The sequence below is a fragment of the Phyllostomus discolor genome, chromosome 3 (genome assembly GCF_004126475.2).
Source record: "Phyllostomus discolor isolate MPI-MPIP mPhyDis1 chromosome 3, mPhyDis1.pri.v3, whole genome shotgun sequence".
NCBI lineage: Eukaryota > Metazoa > Chordata > Mammalia > Chiroptera > Phyllostomidae > Phyllostomus > Phyllostomus discolor.
Window position 1 is genome coordinate 180,981,772 of NC_040905.2, and position 20,254 is coordinate 181,002,025.

Genomic DNA, 20,254 nt, shown 5'->3' on the forward strand with positions numbered 1-20,254 from the left:
ACTCCTTGACCCAAAAACTATTGTGAAGAAAATCCAAGACATCATATAACTTTAACTCTACCTTATTGCTCTAAAATATAAAGATTGGTCTCTTTATTTAAGCAATGTAATACCATTAAAAGTAATATTAAACTGCATAATAATTTAATACAATTATACTATTTATAACACCATTATCATGAATTAGTAATTTTTTACTATTACCAAATGTGTCTTCAGTGTTCAAATTTTCCTAATTGTCTCATAAATGCCTTTTGTTTTACGATGCATTGTTCAAATCAGGATCATAATAAGGGAAATGCATTGCAATGGGTTGATTACGACTCTCAAGGTCTCTTTTAATCTATAACTTACCTTCTTTTTTATCCCCCCTTTGCAATTCATTCACTGACACAACCAGATCATCCACACTGTAGTTTCCCAGCCTGGATTTTGATCATCACACCCCTGTCCTGTTGTTTAACATATTTATCTGTCCCTGTGTTTCCTGTAAATCAGTAGTTAAATCCAGAGGTTTGTGCCATTTAGGTTTGCATCCTGATTGGACTGGACAACAATATCTCTTTGTGGGAATGCTTTAGTTAGTACTTTCATTTCCAGGAATCAGAGTGTGGGGTGTGTGCATTTTTTGGAAGGGATATGTATTTTTCTCCTTTTTCCCACTTAACTGACATTGATAAGTTCTTTGGACTTGCTTTCTCTGTGCTTTTTGGACTAAGACTTTGGCTGCTTTCTTCTTCCCAGAGGACATTAAGGAGATTAAAATTGTGAGCTTGAGCTCGTTTCAGTGAAATCAGAATTCCTAAATCCAAGACTCTCCATTCAAGTTGATACTGTCTCAGTAACAAGCAGTTTCTCCATCTGACTTCCAGTGACCGCAATAAGTGCACAAAGAATGTGGCTCTTCAGAATATTTTCAAGGAAGAAGTATTCAGCTGTGCTTTTGCTGACATTTCCCACAAACATTTATGTAATTTAGTCCACGTGGATATAGTTTGGCTAAAATAATTGTGAAGATCCAGTGCACTTTGGCTCCCCACTATTTGCCCATAGAGCCCTATGTGTCTCCCAGGGCCTGGCAAAAATGGCTACACCTCAGGTACCAGCCTCAAGGAGCTTCCAGTCTTGTACATAAACACATACCCTACTAACTACAGTGCAAAATGTACCAAAATAAAGATTGCATGAAAAGGACAAATAAAGTCCAGTGAAGGTTCTTAAGAGGGCAAGATCCCAGCTAGGGACCAAAGCCTTCAAAGAGAAGGTCGGATTTGGGAAGAACCTTCCAGAGTAGAGAGGATTTTGACAAAAGGAGGCAGCAGGGGCCATGGGGGTGACAGAAGGTGTAGCAGGACAAAGGCAGAGGTGGGGAACAGTTGCTGCATTTAGGCTGACCCCCAGGAAGTGTCTGACATGGTTCTGAATTTGGCTGCAATTAGAGTTTTGAAAACAACAGAAGCCTGCGTTTCTCCCTAGACCAACTGACTCAGAGTATCTGGGGAGTGGAGTCTAAGTACCTGGTATGTTTTGAAGCTTCCCCAGATGATTTTAAGGGGGAAATACAGGGTTTATACCTGCATAACCTGAAAAGGCTGTGCCGTCCTATTGTGGAAGGTTACGACTGGAGAGGAACAGAGCTGGGCATACTTGGCCAGACCATTCTGATTTGTAGCAGAAATCATCACACAGAACTATATAGAACTATTCTATATAGAATAACAGAACTACCAGAAACTCCTAGAGATCATGTGGCTCAATCTTTCTCTTTGGATTATACGTCCTAATTACACAAGTAATGTCAGAATGGAGTCTTGAGGTCAATGATCTATACAATGAAAACAAGTACAGAATAAAAACCAGAAAGGCTCCTATCACCATCCTCCTATTCCCTGACCTCCAAAGGCTACCACTGAAAACCATTCAGTTCTTTTTTTCTGACTTCTCTTTATACATTAACATTTTAAGTGTGGGTAAGAATTTTAGTTCACATACTAGAGTGAGATAAATATCTCATTTATTTTCCATCCCTAAACAACTGTAATTGGTTCTGAACCCCATCTCATTAAGCTGGTGGGAAATTCCATTCCAGTAAACACTGGGGATCCCTTATGGGGATCTGATGGTATATACCCTTACACCATCAGGACTGATTTTAGAAGACTTTATACCTCCTAAAATATTCTAGGAGGGCTCTTTATTTTATTTCATGCTAATCTATCCTGAAAGACTCAGTACCATGTCTATATCTTCTTTGAGGACCAGCAACGCTCTAAAGTTCCTGGGGCAAATGCAGGCATAAGAATCCTTTGCAACAGTTCTCAATGCAACTACTCTGAAGATGCATTCCCAACCCAACCCCTGAGAATCCCAGTTCACTGTCATCTGGATGCCGCAGAGAAGTGGAATCCAGATGTTGACCCCACACAGACACTTCTAAGGAGCTCATTCTTTCTTTCAGGCTGGCAGACCAACTGTTACCTCCTTCCTCAGGTTTCAGCATTTTTTGCTTCTTAAACTTGAAATACTTTCCTCTAACACAACCCCTTTTGGGTCAGTCCAGCAAAATTCCCCTCATTGCATTAGGCTTTCGCAATAAGAGCCTGGAGGGTGTTATTTCTTGGGTTGGCATTCTGAGGCTCTCACAGTTCCCAAATAGCCTGGATACTCAGTTGGCTGTCAGCAGTTTTGCCATGGGATCAATCCTGGCATAACAAACTGGCCCCTTGACAAAAGCTGGAAGCAAGCCAGGAGACCAGGTAGAAGGCATGGTAGGGAGACACAGAAGGGGCCAGTGAGAGCCTAGATGAGATACAGCTAGTTCTTAAGTCCATCTGGCTGTGACCATGTCAACTGAGATAGCAAACAAATTCATGATCTACAAACTTCAGGGTAGCATCAGGGCACCCAACAAACAGGTAGATAGGGAGACTGGAGCAAAAGACATTATATGGCCATAACATACAGATTTGGGACTGCCTCTCTGCTAATCCAACATCATGAAGACTCAATAATCTTTATACACTCAAAGCCATCTTTCAGAGAAACAAATATAATGTGTAGAATCCTGGAACACCAACTAGCATTTCTTCACCTAAAGCCACTGAACAAAACTGTGATGGGTTATTTGCATTATTGCATTGATATAAACTATAGTTATTAGAATAGGACACATATTTGGGCTAAGAAGTCAATTAAAAGCTCAAGGCAATGCTGCATCTTTCAGACACATTCCATATTACCTACTGGATAATGCACACTATACATTCACACCAACAACATAAGCAAAGGCCAGAGCTAGCCTTAGATTTTTATGTTTCCTGAGTTTTCTTGATTGCCGTCTGATCCTTCATGTTGTTCCAACATAGAGTGATTTTTAAAGGAGAATTTAATTTAATATAAGTCTGAATATCCTTTGGAATGCTAGAAACCAGCATTACTGCAGCAACCCTAATGAAAACCATAAGTTCCGTGTACCAATTTGCGGTCAGAGCCAGCATTCCAACCCTGCTCTCTCGTGGCTGCAAGTACTCCATCGTGCTCCTTTTCCCAGCCCTTTGCTGGTCTAGTTAAAGATGTCAGAGGCTGTGGCCCACATGGCATGCTAAACAGCCCCCTGCTTACAGCCGGCCCCTAGCTCAAGTGCAAAGCCTCTGAACGCAAAAGACACACAAGCACCACCGCTGCCATCACCAACCACCACCATCACCTCCAAATGGAAGGCTCAGAGGATGTCCAATTAATGTTCCAATAAGTGCACTTATTTTAAAACATCCAAGTGCACATAGATACATTCCCATATATTCAAGACAAAGAACACAGCACCTTCCAGAAGAAAATTAACACAGTTGGGCTGAGGCTGATTCACTCACATGTTTTATCACCGGTGTGGAATGCCAGTAACAAGGGCAATCATTTGTTTGTGAATTCACGGAAGACTGGACTTGCACACTGGAAAGGGACTTCCTAATGAATAGCAATGGGGAGACTTGCTGTGTATTAGCATATTTTATCTGCCCTTGTTTTGAAATTAAACAGAGTTGTGGTTGAAAAAGACCAGGCACAGATTGCCACTAGATGGACTTTTTAGAAAAAGTGGCATTTGGAATGAGGTTTAACTAGGTGGGCAAGTTCTAAAGTTAACTGTTGGGATCCTCTGCCTTGCACAAGACATTTCCCCCTCCTCATTTGATAACAGAATTTCCTAGTCACTCTTATTCTTTCCTAAAAGCTACTCATTCTTGGATACAATGCCTCTCTGTTTTGTCCAGAGTTACTTAAATATAAATCAGGAGCATTTGGAGCTGAAGCAAAGGCTAATTTGCAAAGTTCAATTAAATTTTGTTCAACATGTATTTATTAAACACATACTATGTGCCCAAAGCTATTTTAAGAAACTTGGAGGAGAATAAGTATGAGAGAATATGTGAATAATTTCAAATGCTTCTTGAAGGAATACTTCTTAGGGCTCTCTATCCACCTGGAGGGGAAGAAAATAGAGAGATGGGTAGCTAGATATAGACATAAAATAAGATGAATAAGATAATAAGGTAAAAATTAGGAGCATGTCATTAAAACCAAAGAGTATTTCAGAAGTTCTAGGAAGAAAATGATGGGCATGGACTGAAATGTTCAGGGCAGATTTCAAGAGAAGAAGTGAGCCTTCATTTAAATTTGAAAGTTTGCATATATAAAGGATAGGCATTCTAGAACTGGGGGGCATTAGTTATTAAGCACAGTAATTAAGTGTGTAGGCTCTATATTGCTGAGGTATAATTTTCAAAGATAAAAGCATGATTCTCATAAAAATATATTGTATACACCTTTCAAAGAGCCACTTTGCTCATTAATGAAGGAATCAGTTGTATAATAAAGCTGACTCAACAGAACAAAGGAGAAATCAAAGTATATCTTGTTAACGAGAGTCAGAATACTGAAATAAAGTTGCTAAATTAAAAACAAAACTGGTTAATATTCTGCAAAACAACAGAGCTGTAACTTTCAGGGCTCCCTTTCCCACTGGACCAAAATCGATGTGTGTCTACTGCACACAAATCCTTTGCAGCTTCACAATCTGCACTGAGTCTGGGTACTAGTCAATAGTCAACTTCAGTCAAACAAAGGTATAGTTCCCTGAGGAATCTGTTACTTCATGTTGAGGCCTTTTAGACAATGCTCCAGTGTGACCTTGAAAAGGATACTGGGGGGGGGGGGAACCCCCCTCTAAGTTTGGGGGATTTCTTAACAGTATTCAGGCAGAAGGGAGTTCTCATCTTGTTCTGCCACTTGCCAGCTGTATAATATGGCAATATGCCTTAACTTCTTACTTCCTCAGTTTCTTTATCTATAAGATACAGACAATAATAATTTTTAGCACATCAAGTTGTGATAGCAATCAAATGAGATAATATACATTATATTTTGAACAAGATCTGGAACACAGTAAGGGCTCAAGATATGTTCCCTCCCACAAATGAGCAAAGACCCACAGACGAAAAAGAGTGAGTGTCAGTGGGGGCCACTGGATAGTCCAGCCTGGCTGAAGGGGACATTTTGCTTTGGGGAATAGAGGAAAATAAATTGAATAAAGAGTTTAGCAAGATTAGAGCAGTTTTTTAAAAAAACTTAAAAAAAATAAGAAAAAACAGAAAAGCACACACCATTTTTAAATTTAGGTTTTTATCCTGAAGTCAGTAGAGCTACTGATTTTTTTTGTTGTTTTGTTTTTTGGGTGTTTTGTTTTTTGTTTTGTTTTGGGGTTGTTGGTTTTTGTTTTGTTTTGTTTTGTTTTGTTTTGAGCTGCAAAGTGGCATAGTAAATGCAGAATTTTGGAGAAATTATCCCAGTCCTCTACAGAGCAACCTGAGCAGGGAGGGTGTGTGGTTAGAGTTAAGAAGTAGTAAAGGATTAAGGAGCCAAAGAGAAAGAGGAACCACGCATCACACATGATTACCAGATTTTGAAACTGGAAGATTGTAGAAAAGGTGTTATCTTTGGTATAAATAAGAAACGTAATTAAAGAATATGTTTTAAAGTAAAGATATGGAATTTTGTTTTGCATCTTCTGGCTGTGTTTGAGAATAAGGAACATAAGTAGAAATGTTCAAGTAGACAGTGGGAGACTGGAAGTCAGTGGTGGAGATAACTATTTAAGGGTCATCCACACAAATGGGATAGCTAAAGCTGTGAAAATCAGTGGACTACCCTAGCACTGGACAGAAATGACAAAGAGACAAGGATCATGTGGATCCTTTCTTCTTCTTTCAAAAGGTGGCTGTTTTCCAAAGACTAAGACAGAGCAAGTCATTGGGGAGAGCAGGAACAAAGGTTTGTGACATCTTGAAATGAGCTTATGAAGCAGATGGAGCCAAAGTGCACTGAGTTTGGTTGATTTCACCCTTAAATAGAGGACACTATGGGAATGGTGAGACATTGGCTTAAATTCGCTCTAAGGTGTAAATAGCCCATATGAGAGTGTTTCCTAATGGAAGAGTTATGTTAAAGCCAGGGGAAATTTCAAGCTAAGGAGATCAGAGTAGGCAGTACCTGAGACAAGCATTCAAAGGTTAACTTCTGTTTCCTGCAAGACCCTGACTGATATAGCACCCAATATGAATGTAGGTAATTCAATGATAGACGCCCTTTCCTAAGCTACTCTCTTGAGTCTGTCATTGCTAAGATACACCATAGCAATTAGTAGAACTTAAATCTCTGAGGTTCAGAGTGGACTCCGTCAGAGGAAAGTGGCTGCGCCTGGAGAGAAAGCATTCTCAGCGAGGGCATTGTAACGTCATTCTTTCTCCCAGCAAATACTGAGAGCCTAATATGCACCAGACACTGTTCCAGGTGCTTGGAATATAGCATGAGCAAGACAAGTTTCTGCCTCATAAAGTTAATTTTAATGGGAGGAGGTAGTTAATGCACACGCACATATAAATTTAAAAAGGCAAGTTGAGATAATGGTAAATAATATTCTTAAAGTACCAAAAATGGAACAGTACTATTTTGGGTTGGATGGCTAACAAATTAACGCTCATAGGAGTTAATATCTAAGCTAATCTGGCATTTTTCTTAGCAAAGCTGAGACATCTCCACATTTGGCCTCCTAAAATCACTGAGGGTAATTTTGAGAGATGCTGAAGCAATGCATTAGCAGGCAAGAACAATGAGTCACAGAAATCTGGATCTTAATGTTAACAGGACTTATAACCCAGCACTCCAAGTCTGCATTATAAATATCTTCACCCTCATCATGTGATGTCTCTACAAGTTCAGTAAAAACTGATTCATTGAATAGTTGCTACAATTCTTTCTACTCTTAGAGAGGCTGCAGCCCTGGTCAAAATGGTGTGAAAAAGTTATTACTTGGGTTCTGCAAACAGAATGGAAATGCCTTTTGGCTGTGTGTGTGGGAGAGGTTTTTCTCAGGATGGAATGGTGAGGGTGAGCACTAATGTGCTAATAAACCACTCTTTGCTGGAAATGCTTTTTGTCAATGAGCTTTGAGAGAGGCAGGATATAGTCACAGGAAGTCCTAAAATGGGGTCAACTTTACAGGAATTGGAACATAATCCAAACATTTTGTGGTTCAGCCATTTAAACTCCTACTTAAACTTTTGGACATGTATCCATCTCTGGTCCAGCCTGGAGCCACTGTGACTTTCACAAGAAGTCCCTTGCAAGCTACTAATTATCGTCTTCACAAAAACCACAGTGCAGGCAGTAGCTGAATGCTGAAGATGGGTTTTCTGCTCTCAAGGAATGATACTGAAGGGAGAAAATTTGTAGATAGCTAGTATTACTACCCACAAATATTTCCCCAAGCATTAGTTCAATTCCAAGACTCTGTTTCCTTGTTCTTAACCCCATAACTACCAGCACCTCTCATCCCTTTGGCTTCTTCCCCTGATAGCACTTTGATTGTAACTAAACATAAGGTTGGTTTCTAAAGCAAACTGAGTTGGGGTTGTGAGAGGTCATCTCAGGTGACTGTGATAACTTATAGATGGAGCCATTTGTCATGGCCCTTGTCAAAGTGTTAAAATGCTTACACATACAAAGGTCTGTCCAGAAAAAAAGTCCAGCAATTTTTAATATAACAAGAACAGTTTGTGTGACATCAATGTAACCTGGCAGCCAAGGAGAGTAGACTGGAATGTGAGTGTGTGAACAATGATGACTTCACTGTACCAGTCAGCAGGGGCAGTAGATGGATTGAATGAGCGTGTGTACTGTGTGGCTGCTGCATTCAAAATGACTGAGATAGTTAAGCAACGAATCTGCATCAAATTTTGCATTAAGCTTGAAAATTCTGCCAGGGAAACTGTTGGGATGATTCAGAAAGCTGCAACTCTGGGCAACTGGTGATTGGCAGCTTCATCACAACAACATGCCTGCTCATACATCACACCTTGTACAGAGTTTTCTGGGGAAATATCAAATCGCCCAGGTGACTCAGCCCCACTACAGCCCAGATTTGATGTCTTGTGACTTCTGGTTTTCCCCAAAACTAATATCACCTTTGAAAGGAAAAATATTTCATACCAGCAATGAGATTTAAGAAAATATGATAGGGCAGCTGATGGTGATTCGGAGAACTGTGTGAGGTATAAGGTACTTACTTTGAAGGAGACTGAGGCATCATTGTCCTGTGTACAATGTTTCTTATATCTTCTATCTTCTTGAATAAATGTCTCTATTTTTCATATTATATGACTGGATATCTTCTGGATGGACCTTGAACACATGCCTGGTAAGGAACATGCCATTTGCCTAATATAACAATGAAGGTTTGGTAGCATACAAACTTGTCATACAAATGACATGTGAAAGGCAGTGGTTCTCAGACTTTTGGTTTCAGTACTTTTTCACATTCTTAAAATTATTAAAACTCCCAAAATACTTTTGTTTGTGTGGATAATAATGTCTACTGGTGATTACTATATTAGAAATTAAAAGTGATCATTTTTGCATTAATTTATTTTTAAATAACAATAAAGACATGACATGTTAATACAAAAAAGCATACTTTTATGAACAATGGGTACATTTTCAAAAGAATAAGTAGTAGAAAGGATCACACTGTTTTGCAGTTTGGTGACTTTCATTTAATGCCTGGCTGAAGAGAAGACAGCTGGATTCTCATTTCTGTTCCTGTATTCAACCTGTCCTCATACCACATGTCATGTAGCTGCTGGGAAGCTCACTGCAGACTAGTGAGAGAAGGAGAGGAAAGAAGACAATGTTTGCCCAGACTGATAAAAATAGCTTTGACCTGGCAGATCTCCTGAAAGGGTCTCAGGGACCCTCCAAACTCCCAGATGACACCTTGAGAACTACTGTTGTCAGGGAAAACTGCTACTATTTTTTCCCAGGTGACAGAGAAGGAGAGTGGTCAGCGGTAACACCAGAAGAACTCTGCTAATCCCAAGAACGTGCCAGTGAGATTTGGAGCGTGGCAGGAAATAGGGTTTTATCCCACTTCATTGTTTAACCCTGTAGAGCTACATGAACAAGTTTATAATATTGGAGCTGGGTGGGAACTTAAGATAACTTGACAAACACTTCATTCTAAAAAACATGTTGATTCGATGACTAGTTATTGGGAGGCCCAGCCAACAGCTGGAGTATAGCCTGAGCTTGAATGATGGGTCCTCAGAAGCAAGATGAGGAATGGAGTGTGCTTCCATCCCCCCACACCACTTCCCTTTTTTATTGCGGAATTGTTCTCTCCAGCAGCATTGGGCTCCATCCAGTGAATATATGTTCCGCTAGCCACTTAACAAATTCAAGCTGTGGTTTGGGGCTGATAAATAATTATGTTAATTAACAGGTAGGAGGAAAAATATGATGTTATTCGTGTGGAATGCTCTGAGAAGCTGGAAACACTTAACTGCAAAAACGACATGTGGTGAAATAACCAATAATTTGCTTAAAAAGCCCACATCTGGTTTGCTGGCTCAAAGCAGGGGTTAATAGTCATTCGAGGGTAGCTAGTGGTAGAGGGGGTCCCAGGATAAGCAGCCAAGCCTTCACGGCAGGAAATATGCTTGTTCTTGTAGCACAAGCATTTATGTTGGCTTCTCACCAAGATGAAACGTAAAAGGAATTGTTTAGTTTACCTCTTTCTTCTTCTTACAACATAAAATACAAGAATGTCTTTGTCATATTTGTACACTTAAAGATGGGAAAGAGAGAATAGTCATGAGAAGAATGTATGGCAATTAATTGTTCCAAACCTCCAAAATGATGCAGCAAGCACATCCCAGCAGAAAGGAGTAGAAAAGTGAGTTTGAATGTGTATGCATAATTATCTATCATAACAGACATGCTGACTTCGTAAATATTTATCAAGCATCCTCCTTGCACAAGGCACAGACATGAGTGCTATAACTAATGCATAGGTGGGTAATCTACAGTCCCAGATCCCAAAGATAAAAGAACTCAGTAGAAAGACTAAGGCAAATACACAATATGTGCATAATACAAATCCCAGGGTAATATGCCATTAAGGAGAGGAGAGTACGTGTTCCAATAGGAAGGAAACTTCATGTAAGATCAGAGGAGTCTTCAAACGTCTATCGACAGTGGTATTTCAGCTCAGGCATTAAGGATGACTAGGACTCCCACGGGTGGAAACAAAGGCAGATGGATGGGATGGAGCACACCAGCCCATTCACAGCATCTATTCTATAGCAGGGAAACAGGGACAGCAAGTAAACCCAGTTGACTAGAATTCAGAGTAGATGAAAAGAGATCAAAAAGTTTAAGCAAGAAAAAGTCATAATTGGAGATATCTTTTAGAATATCGATCTGGGAGCAGCACTGTGTATGATAAAGCGGAATGGAGGAAATCTGTGGATGAAAATGGGGCTCAAAAACATAGTCTCATGATGGCCCAGGAGAGTACTGAAGAGGCACTGCAGGTTGACCATCACCATCTAGACACTAATGTAACATGATGACTGATAGGAGATGAGGGCCAAGGTAGGGAGAGCAGTCAAAGATATTTTCCCAGGCTCCATCTGCAGAGACTAAGAGAATGTGCCTGAATTTCTGAGCTGCCAGTTAGACATATCCAACAAGTGGTTAAAAATTAAATGTAAAGGCCAGAACCATGAAGGAATGGGGACAAGAAGAGAAAACACAGCCATTATAAGGAAAGGATGTGAAGCAGGCTCCTTGGGTCCTCTGTGGTCTTCTTTCAACACCCTCAACATGTAGCCATCAATTTCCGAGATACACAGATCTGACCATGGCATGGATACACTAAAGGCATTCCAATGGCTTCCCTTGCTTTTGAGGTAATATCAGATCTCAACATGGCTTACAAGGCCACACAAGTTCTGGTAACCACTAACCTCTCAAGCACCACTGTCTCCTTCCCTCGGTGTCTCAGTCATGAGGCTTTTTTGCTGTCCCTGGGGCCTGCTAGGCTCCCTCCTGCCACAGGGACTTTGCTTATGAGAACATTTTCTTTCATATCTTTGCCTCATTGCCCTCTACGCATCATTCACAATTCAGTGGCCACTGTTTAGGGAAGCCCTTAGTACTTTTCTGAGTGAGAGGACCAAGTCTTCCCATTATATCCTCTTTCAGCACACTATATCTTTTTCTTTCCAAAGCTCGTCACAGTTCAACTCTTTAACTTTATGTACAATCATTTGATTTATACTGACTCCCTCAAGAAGCTGTAAGTTCCCAAAGACAGAGCCACCATTGCATCCTTTAATCCCAGAACAGTTCCTGGTCCTTAGCAGGCTCTCAGTGTATAGCTGTTGAGTGAATCAATGTTTACCTATGATACAGAAATGCTCTCACCTGCATTATGGCATTTGATCTTCATGACATACCTATGAGGTAGATATTATAATTCAAGTTTTACCAACAGATAAACTTGAAGTTGGTGTGCATCTGCCTCAACCATATAGGAGCTAGTGGCAGCACAGTGACCCTCACTCTTTCCACGATGTCATTGATCTCCCTCAGGAGCAGAATCAAGATCACAAATGCCGAAAAGGGACACAGCTTCCATGCAAAGCAGATGCAATGACACAAACCAAATGTCACAAAGGGGCTGTAGGGTAAGTGGAGGCAGTCTGGCTTCGTCACCCAGGTGTCTGGGTAACTAAGAGAAGCAATGTTCTCATAGCCTTGAGACAAGTTCCAATAAACTGTTCTCATAACGTGAAGTGGGCTCGCATGTGCACAAGTATGCTATGTTATATAATTTTCTGGCTTTTTGCTGGATTTGTTCACCTGTAGTACAAAAAGACAGTAGGCACGTCTCACCCACCCGTGAATAAAGGCACGTCAAGCATCTCCATAGCTCCATGCATATTCTTCTGTCTCCCTGAAGCTACAGGGGGCCTGCCCAGCCTTGACAAGCTGCAGCACAGGGGTAATAGAGGAGACAGGTACGGTAGTCCACTGGGACATCATGGATGGTCTTTTAGATGGCAGTGTCAGAGGAACAATGAGGACAGAAGTCAGACTGTGAGTTTTTAAGTATGGTGAATCAAAGAAAGCTTTTGAAAAGAGGTAGGGAGTTGCAAAGTGATTAGAAAATATCATGTAGGTTTTCCAGATGGGCCTACAAAAAATGGGAATGGTGGGGGCTATCAGCACTGGAGGGTAGAATCCCCCTCAGGTAAATGAAAAGACAAACCAGAACCATGCTTCCTAAATAAGGGCACCAGAGTGCTATTTCAAGACAATTCATAAGAAATAAAAGTGGCAAAATTATAGGAAAAATTACTAGCAAATAATCAAAGAAAGAAAAATTAGAATTAATGGTATAATTTTTCTTTATGAAACTGGGAACTTTTTAAAAATAAAGATGCTTGATGTTGCATTATTATTTACCTTCTGACATGTATAAGAGCCAGACAAACCCTGCACATCTTCTGAGAAAGTCAGTGCAAAAACCGTCTGCTATACAAAATGCCATTACAGAACATGCTCTCTGGGTAGCAAAAAGGCCTCTTCATTTGAGAAGCAAGGGAAACATATAAGGTATGTCTGTACAAGTAGTAGTCCTAGAAGACAGATATTGCCATTAAAATATATGAGTTGAAGCTTCTCATTTTTTAAAAAAAGTAAAGAGCATGGCTATAACTCACCTACTGATATTCCAACCAAACTATCTGTAAAGACATATTCAGTGAAAGGAAAACATCTTACATTGAATGTGATACTGGCAACCAGCCTACTGTCAGAATTTGGGAAGACCTCCACTACTTCAGGAACTGCAGGCTAGTGTGTGACTCATGTTTGGTTGCCTGAAACAGACTGTCTCTGCCACTGGAAAGGAGAGCCTGGGACTCTGCGTGTCCCCTACTCTCAGCCCTCTGACCGAAAGATGAGAGCTTCACACAACTTAAAAACTCTCCCTCTATAGCAGCAGTACCATTTTTTAGATTTCTCTGCTTTTCATCTGTCTTGCTCATGAGTAAAAGTGCAATTTCTTAACCCCCAAAACAGCCTCACAAAAAATATGGCTATGATGACACAGTGCATTATGGGAACTGTAGACCTACTAAGTAAAACACTGTAGAAAGTTTCAGAGCATGCTGAAGAAGGGAGTTTTGTTGTGTACTTGGGTATTTTTACTTTTCAGAAAAATAGGCAGAAAGGGAGGGAAGAAGATGTCTATCTCCTCAGTTCAGCTGAATTTATTGGCAAACTGTAGGTGGAAGAACATTCTCCTAACCAGCAAGCAGACAGGGAGCAAAGACTGTGCAAGTTGACACCTTAAGCAACAGTCCCTGGGCCCAGGCAAGTTTCCCTTCACACTGAGGTGGGGGAATTGGACAAATGAGAGATCTGTAAAGCACCACAAAGCAAGGGAGCTAGAAATTGAAACTAAAACACTTCAGAAGAGCAAGCATGTCTATGTCCAATAGATGTATAAAATAGAAAAAGGTATAATTGTTTGCTTATAGAATTGGCAGATTCTTAATAAAATATTTGAAGGCTATGAGGTTTTTAGAACAGACCATGAAAAAAGAATTCTCATGGTCAGAATTGCCAGAAAGTTTCAGGAAATGACCTAGGTTTACCTACCTTCATCTTTTCAGTCTTGCTTAAACAACCTTTGGCCTCAAATAGAAAAACGAGTAAATATTTTTGATAAACATGGTTGCATAATAGTTCACCATAAGGATACACTTTGATTTACTTACTGACATGGGGAAATGTTTATGCTATAACTTTAAGTTTAAAAAGCAGAATACAGGAGGTTTGAGGGAGTAAGTGAGAAAAGTAAAGGGGATTAAGAAGTATAAATTGCTAGTTATAAAAATAGCCATGGAAACATAAAATACAGCATGGGAAACATAGTCCATATTGTAATAATGGTATGGTGTCAAATGGGTACTAGACTTATCAGAGTGATCTCTTCACAAGGTATATGAATGTCTAATCACTACATTGTACACTTGAAACTAATACAAAATTGTATGTAAACTGTAACTGGGAAATAAATTTTTTTTTCAAAAATAAAAAATTAAAAGCAAGATCTAATTTTTTAAAAAATACAATATGACATTGGTTTAAAAAACAAACCAAAAGCAAATATAGGCAGAAAAAAAGGATTGAAAAGGCTGAAAGAAAAATGGAAGAACTACACCTGAAATGTTAACAGTAGTTATGGCTGAACATATACAGGATTTTGGATTACTGGTAAAGCATAATTTGTTATATTTTGTAACAAAATGCATAGATTCATAAAAGAACTGCGGAAAAATGGTCTTCAGAGATAGGCAGAAAGGACTGACAGAAATGGAGGTGGAAGCGATCTGTGTGTCTAGCCCACTCGCCAGCCCAGTGACAACATTATTCGAAATTAAAGCATGTCAGAAACAATTTTCTTTCCCCCTAAGCAGGCCCCTAGAACATTTAAAAATGCAGAGGACTCAGTAGGCAAACATATGCCTGATGGATACCTAACAAATCAGTCGTGAAGCAGTTTTATTCACAGATGTTTTATAGGAAAATGATCTCATTCCACATGGTGCTTATGGACCCAAACTCTGAAGTAAGGGAAAACTATCATAACAAAAAGACTTTATAGAGTCATAAATTAACCAGGGACACCTACGCTAGCAAACAGATGACATGGAAAGAGCCCTGGCGTCTGGCTCAGGGACTCTCCTGCCCCAGGCTGCAGGTGTCCTTGGACAAGTCCTTTACCTCTCTGGGATCAGGGCCCTCTTCAATGATGGAATAGGGATTAGAAGGCTTCCCAGCTCTCCTCACTGAATTATTGTAAATAACAAAAGGCAAATGCATATGAACACAGTGCTCAGCAGATGTAAGTCATCACTGCATTGTTCTAATAATGAGTCATGCAAGGGACTCGGGCTCTGAGCGTCCTCACAAATGTAGTCTTGGGTCAGCCAAAAAATCCCTGTGGAGTTCTTTCTGTAAAATAAGACAAGTTTTTCATTTTCATGGGTAACTTTATTGGTTTGCATATTTTGACTATGTCAGCTATCTCCCACGTGGTATAACATTGATTGTTCTCAATTAATGTCTCAATTTGATCATTGTAAACTTCAACTGGTCTACTTGACCATGGAGTATCATCCAGCAAGAAATGTCCAGCACAAAACTTCGCAAACCATTTTTGACACGTTTGATCAATCACAACACCTTCTCCATACACTGCACAAATCTCTCTTTTTTGCATTCAGTTGCATTTTTACCTTTCTTGAAATAATAAAGCATAATAGCCAAAATGTTGCATATTTTTTTCCATATTCAATATTAAAATGGCTACACAAAAATTCACGGATTTTGATTTTTTTAAATGCATGTTGATATGGCAGTTGTCACAATGCAGTCTAACAAAATTGTTTCAAATGAAGTTGAAGACAACTAGGTGCTGCTGGAGCCATCTTATGGAAACAACCAATGAACTTTTTGGCCAACCCAGTATTTTGTGGCCCTATATTTCCCCCTAACAACGGCACTAAATATCTGCATCCCTAAAATGAAAAACTTGAAAGATGATTTTTTTCCAGATGAAATTATTTTCTGAAAAGCTAAGCTAAAATGAGTTTTAGTTATAATGCTAGTGTTTCCCTTTGTTGTTTTTTCAGAACATTCAAGTTGCTTTTCACATTTGAAATTGGTAGTTGGCACACACTTTCCAAAGGACAGAAATGGGGAAGTATCTATAAAATGTTAAAATCAGCGTATGTTGGGATGTATTTGATCAGCGTTGTCAAGGAGAACTTCATTTTTCTAAAATGTTTATAATCATGGATGGGTGTGCCTGTACACAGTGTGTGTGTGGGTCCATGGATGAACATGTATATTCCAGTAAGGAAGAGGAAGAATAATTTGATTAGCTGTAAGATACAGTAGTGACAGCAGCACCCAGATCTATATCCCTCCCTGCTGATCCCCAAAACATCAGGACAAGTTTTGTAAAAGGGGTAGATCATGAGTGATTGCCTGGGGATGCTTACATTTATTTATAAGGGGAAAAGAATTAAAGGCAACAAATAATTTGCTATGTTCCACTGAATATAAACTGTCTGTGGATAAAAAATAATACACACAAACTATTTGTCATATTAGTAATAGAGAAAAAGTACAGATCTACTGAGAGAAAACTGGTTAAAGTTCATTCATAAAATCTAGGACATTCTATAGGCTACTTCCAAATATGATAAGGATCTCCTACTCAGATATTAAAGAATATGCATGAGCTAGCACAGAGTGAAAAAAATACTATATATATCCAATATATACTATGGTACCATTTTTAACTATAATCTATAAGCATATTACATATTCATGTCTGTATTGCCTAGGAAAAAACCTAAGAGGATATACCCTAAAATGTTAACACTATTTATTGCAAAGTGACCCAAACTGAGATATTTTTAAGTTTATATTTTGCTGTAATTAATACAATTTTTAACAGTTTGAATATATTATTTTAACAACCATAACTAAAATAAAACCTTTTTCACTTTGAGAAAAATAATAAAACATATTGTCCACTAAAACTTGCTTAGACTCCCAGCTTAGGAAGTTATTAAGAATAAAAAGTGATTCTTAAGAACAAGAAGAAATTAAGGGTTAACCTCATCCCTTCCCATCAGAGTCAGGTAATGTATTTGTATCTGTCCCTCTTAGCCTTTGACTTTGAAAAGTTACAGAGTTTAAGAAGGAATCGACAAACCAGCTCAGTTGCTCAAGAAAAGAGCTTCAGATGATTGATGTAAAAATTCCTAAATCTTAAACATCCAATCAACACACTCTTTTCTCTCTGAGCTTTCTTGTCTAGATGGTACAGCAGTACTGATAGCTTTGACAACATTTTTAAAAGCCACAGATAAAGGTACAGCTTGAATGGAAAGCCAAGTAATTATTTCTGAAGAATTAAAATCATTGTGGGTGAGGATATGGAGCCAACTAAAGTTGATTTAAAGTAGGTTTTAAATCAGGACTTCCAGTAGGAAGAACTAGTTTGACAAATCTGTTACACTTAGTGCACTAGGTAAACAAAGATTTCATGTCAAAATAGTATTAACTATGATGTTTGGTGAATAGAATGAAATGTTTTCCTTCTTCTAATTCTTTCTTTAACGTAGATAGCAACCACAGGGACCTATTATGGAATTAAAATTAATTCATATTTTTTAGTTTTTGTACGTAGCCAATAATTTCTCTAAAATCTCCCTAGGCAATCAAGCATCATTTTCACACAAAAAATGTTAGCAAGTTAACGAAGTAAGTGTTATGAATTCCAAGAAATATTCTCCTCCATGCTGCAATTCCCCTTCATACCCAGATTTACGCCAATCCAAGAAGAAGCCTCATTGGAAACCATGGGTTTGTGTGGTTAGAACAAACCAGAAAAAGCGGAATGTAAGGAAACATCTCTGTCACCTCCTGCCCTCACACTTGAGAGAAAAAAGTCCATTGTGAACATTTTTAAGCACACCGCTGCACTTCTGCTGGCTTGATTTTCATGTTTACACTACCAGCATGGTCCAGGAAACTCCAAACTATAAAATTAACCTGAAAAAGGGTTGTCCTGGGGACCAACCAGGAAACCCTCAATCCAGGCCAAATAAGATTCCCCAAAATTGGAGCTAAAAGCAAATGTAAGAAGAAACACAGACAGAATCACATAAGCAAAAACATGAAATTCAGACCCTTCAGACTGTCACACTATGGAATTATTAGAAACCACCTAGAAAATTAAAATGAAATCATGGAGCAATTATAAGAAAAAACTAGATCAAATATAATTGTCCAATATAACTTGAAATAGAATTAGATAGAACTTATTAAAAATGTAAAGTCTTTGACATTGTAAAGCTCATTGGATAACAGATGAATGGGTAAACAACAGTGGTACATCCATGCAATGGAATTCTATTCGACAATTAAAAAAAACTATTGAAATATGCTCCAACATAAGTGAACCTCAGAAACATTATACTAAATGACAGTAACCAAACACAAAAGACCATATACTGTATATAAGACCATTTATATGAGATGCCCATAGAATGCATATCTAGAGAAACAGAAAAGATTAGTGGTTTCCTAGGGCTGACAGTGGGGATAGTAATCAACCATAAATGGTCATGAGCCATTTTATGGGGAAATAGAAATGTTCTAAAGCTGGATTATGGTGATAATTTCACAACTACACAAATTTACTAAAAGTCATTGAACTCTAAATTTAAAATGGCTGAATTTATATATGTAAATTATATGCACTGTGTAAATTATACATGTAAATTATACTTCCATAAAGTTGTTTAAAAAAATTCACTGGGAAATTTCAAGAGCAGTTTAGACTTTGTCAAAATTGTAATATAGATTCAAAGAAATTACCCAGAATGCAGAACAAAAAGAGATGGAAAATATGAAAGACAGAGAGACTGGGGAAGACAGTGAAAAGGTCCAATATATATCTAATAGGAACTCCAGATACAGAAGTAATGGAGAAAAATGAAAGAGAGGAAAAAATTTTCTCAAAGACATGAAGGTTGAGAATTTTCTAGAAGTAATGAAATACATCAATCATGAGCTAAGCAGTGAAAAGAATAAGCACAGGAAACTGGTAGGAGACGGGTTTACGGAGGTGCACACAGCCAAGCCAGATTAGAGTGGATGTCGAAAGGCCCTCTAAAGATTTGGATTCACTGATCCACCATAATTAAAAATGATCCCTGGTTGATTCATAATGGATATGCTTTTTTTTATCAAGTAGACTTGTGTTTCACAGTAACTAGAAAAATTCTATAACTTTAAAATTGAAAAGGCATCTTTCTAAAAGTTAAGAGTGCATTTTCCATTGGAACCCTTTGGAGTCCAGAAGTCCAAGTTAAACCTGAACCTAGAAAACATGGGAAGCTCCAGGTTACTTCTGGGATGTATTCGTGCTCATCAGGCAGACGATGGGCACTGCCTCAGCCTCCCCTGTATATTTTCTTTAAACTCCTATTAATTTAAAAGGCCTGGGAAAAGGGTGAGTCATAAAGGTGGAAAAATATTTTGGCTGTAGCTTTGGTGAAAGGTGAAATGCATTAACCTTGCAATGAGTCATCATCACCTCGGGCAGCTCAAAAGAAAAAAATCCTTAACCACAGTGGGTAAAGATCTCAGAGTATGTCTGACGGACTGGTAGGATTTGGTAACTTCTTGTCTGGTGCGGGTGCAGCCTGGTGTGAGTTTCTCCAGAAGAAGGCCTGAAATGACTCATTTCCAACAGGCAGCCTGTAGGGCTGGCTCTCCCACCCCCCAGACCTCAGCGGGAGGCACAGCTGCAACCCACCTGCCTCCACAGGGCCAGTTTCACTCCAATGTGAAGGAAGTAGTAGCTGCTGGTGCCAACCAAGGCCCTAAAATAGACAGACTTTAAAAATCAGGCGTAGCCCATTAAAGTTTAAGAAAATGGCATTGGTAATAGAATTATGTGGAATTACTTTTCTGAACTGTGACTGCCAAATCACTTGAAATAAATCCTAACAACTCATTAGTAGGTTTAAATATGAACAAAATTAACCATTCTTCCATTATATCATTTTAGAAAAATAATCACAAATCCTTTACCTTATTTTAAAAATGAAAACTGCCTGAATATCACGTTCAGGCATGTATTACTGTCAAATGTTTACAAAGAAACTAATGGCCTTGGATTAGCTATTGGAGGTTGGAAAGGGTCTCAAGCTATATGAGTAAATAAATGCTTGTTTACTTAGAGATTAGCTTCAGGCCTCCT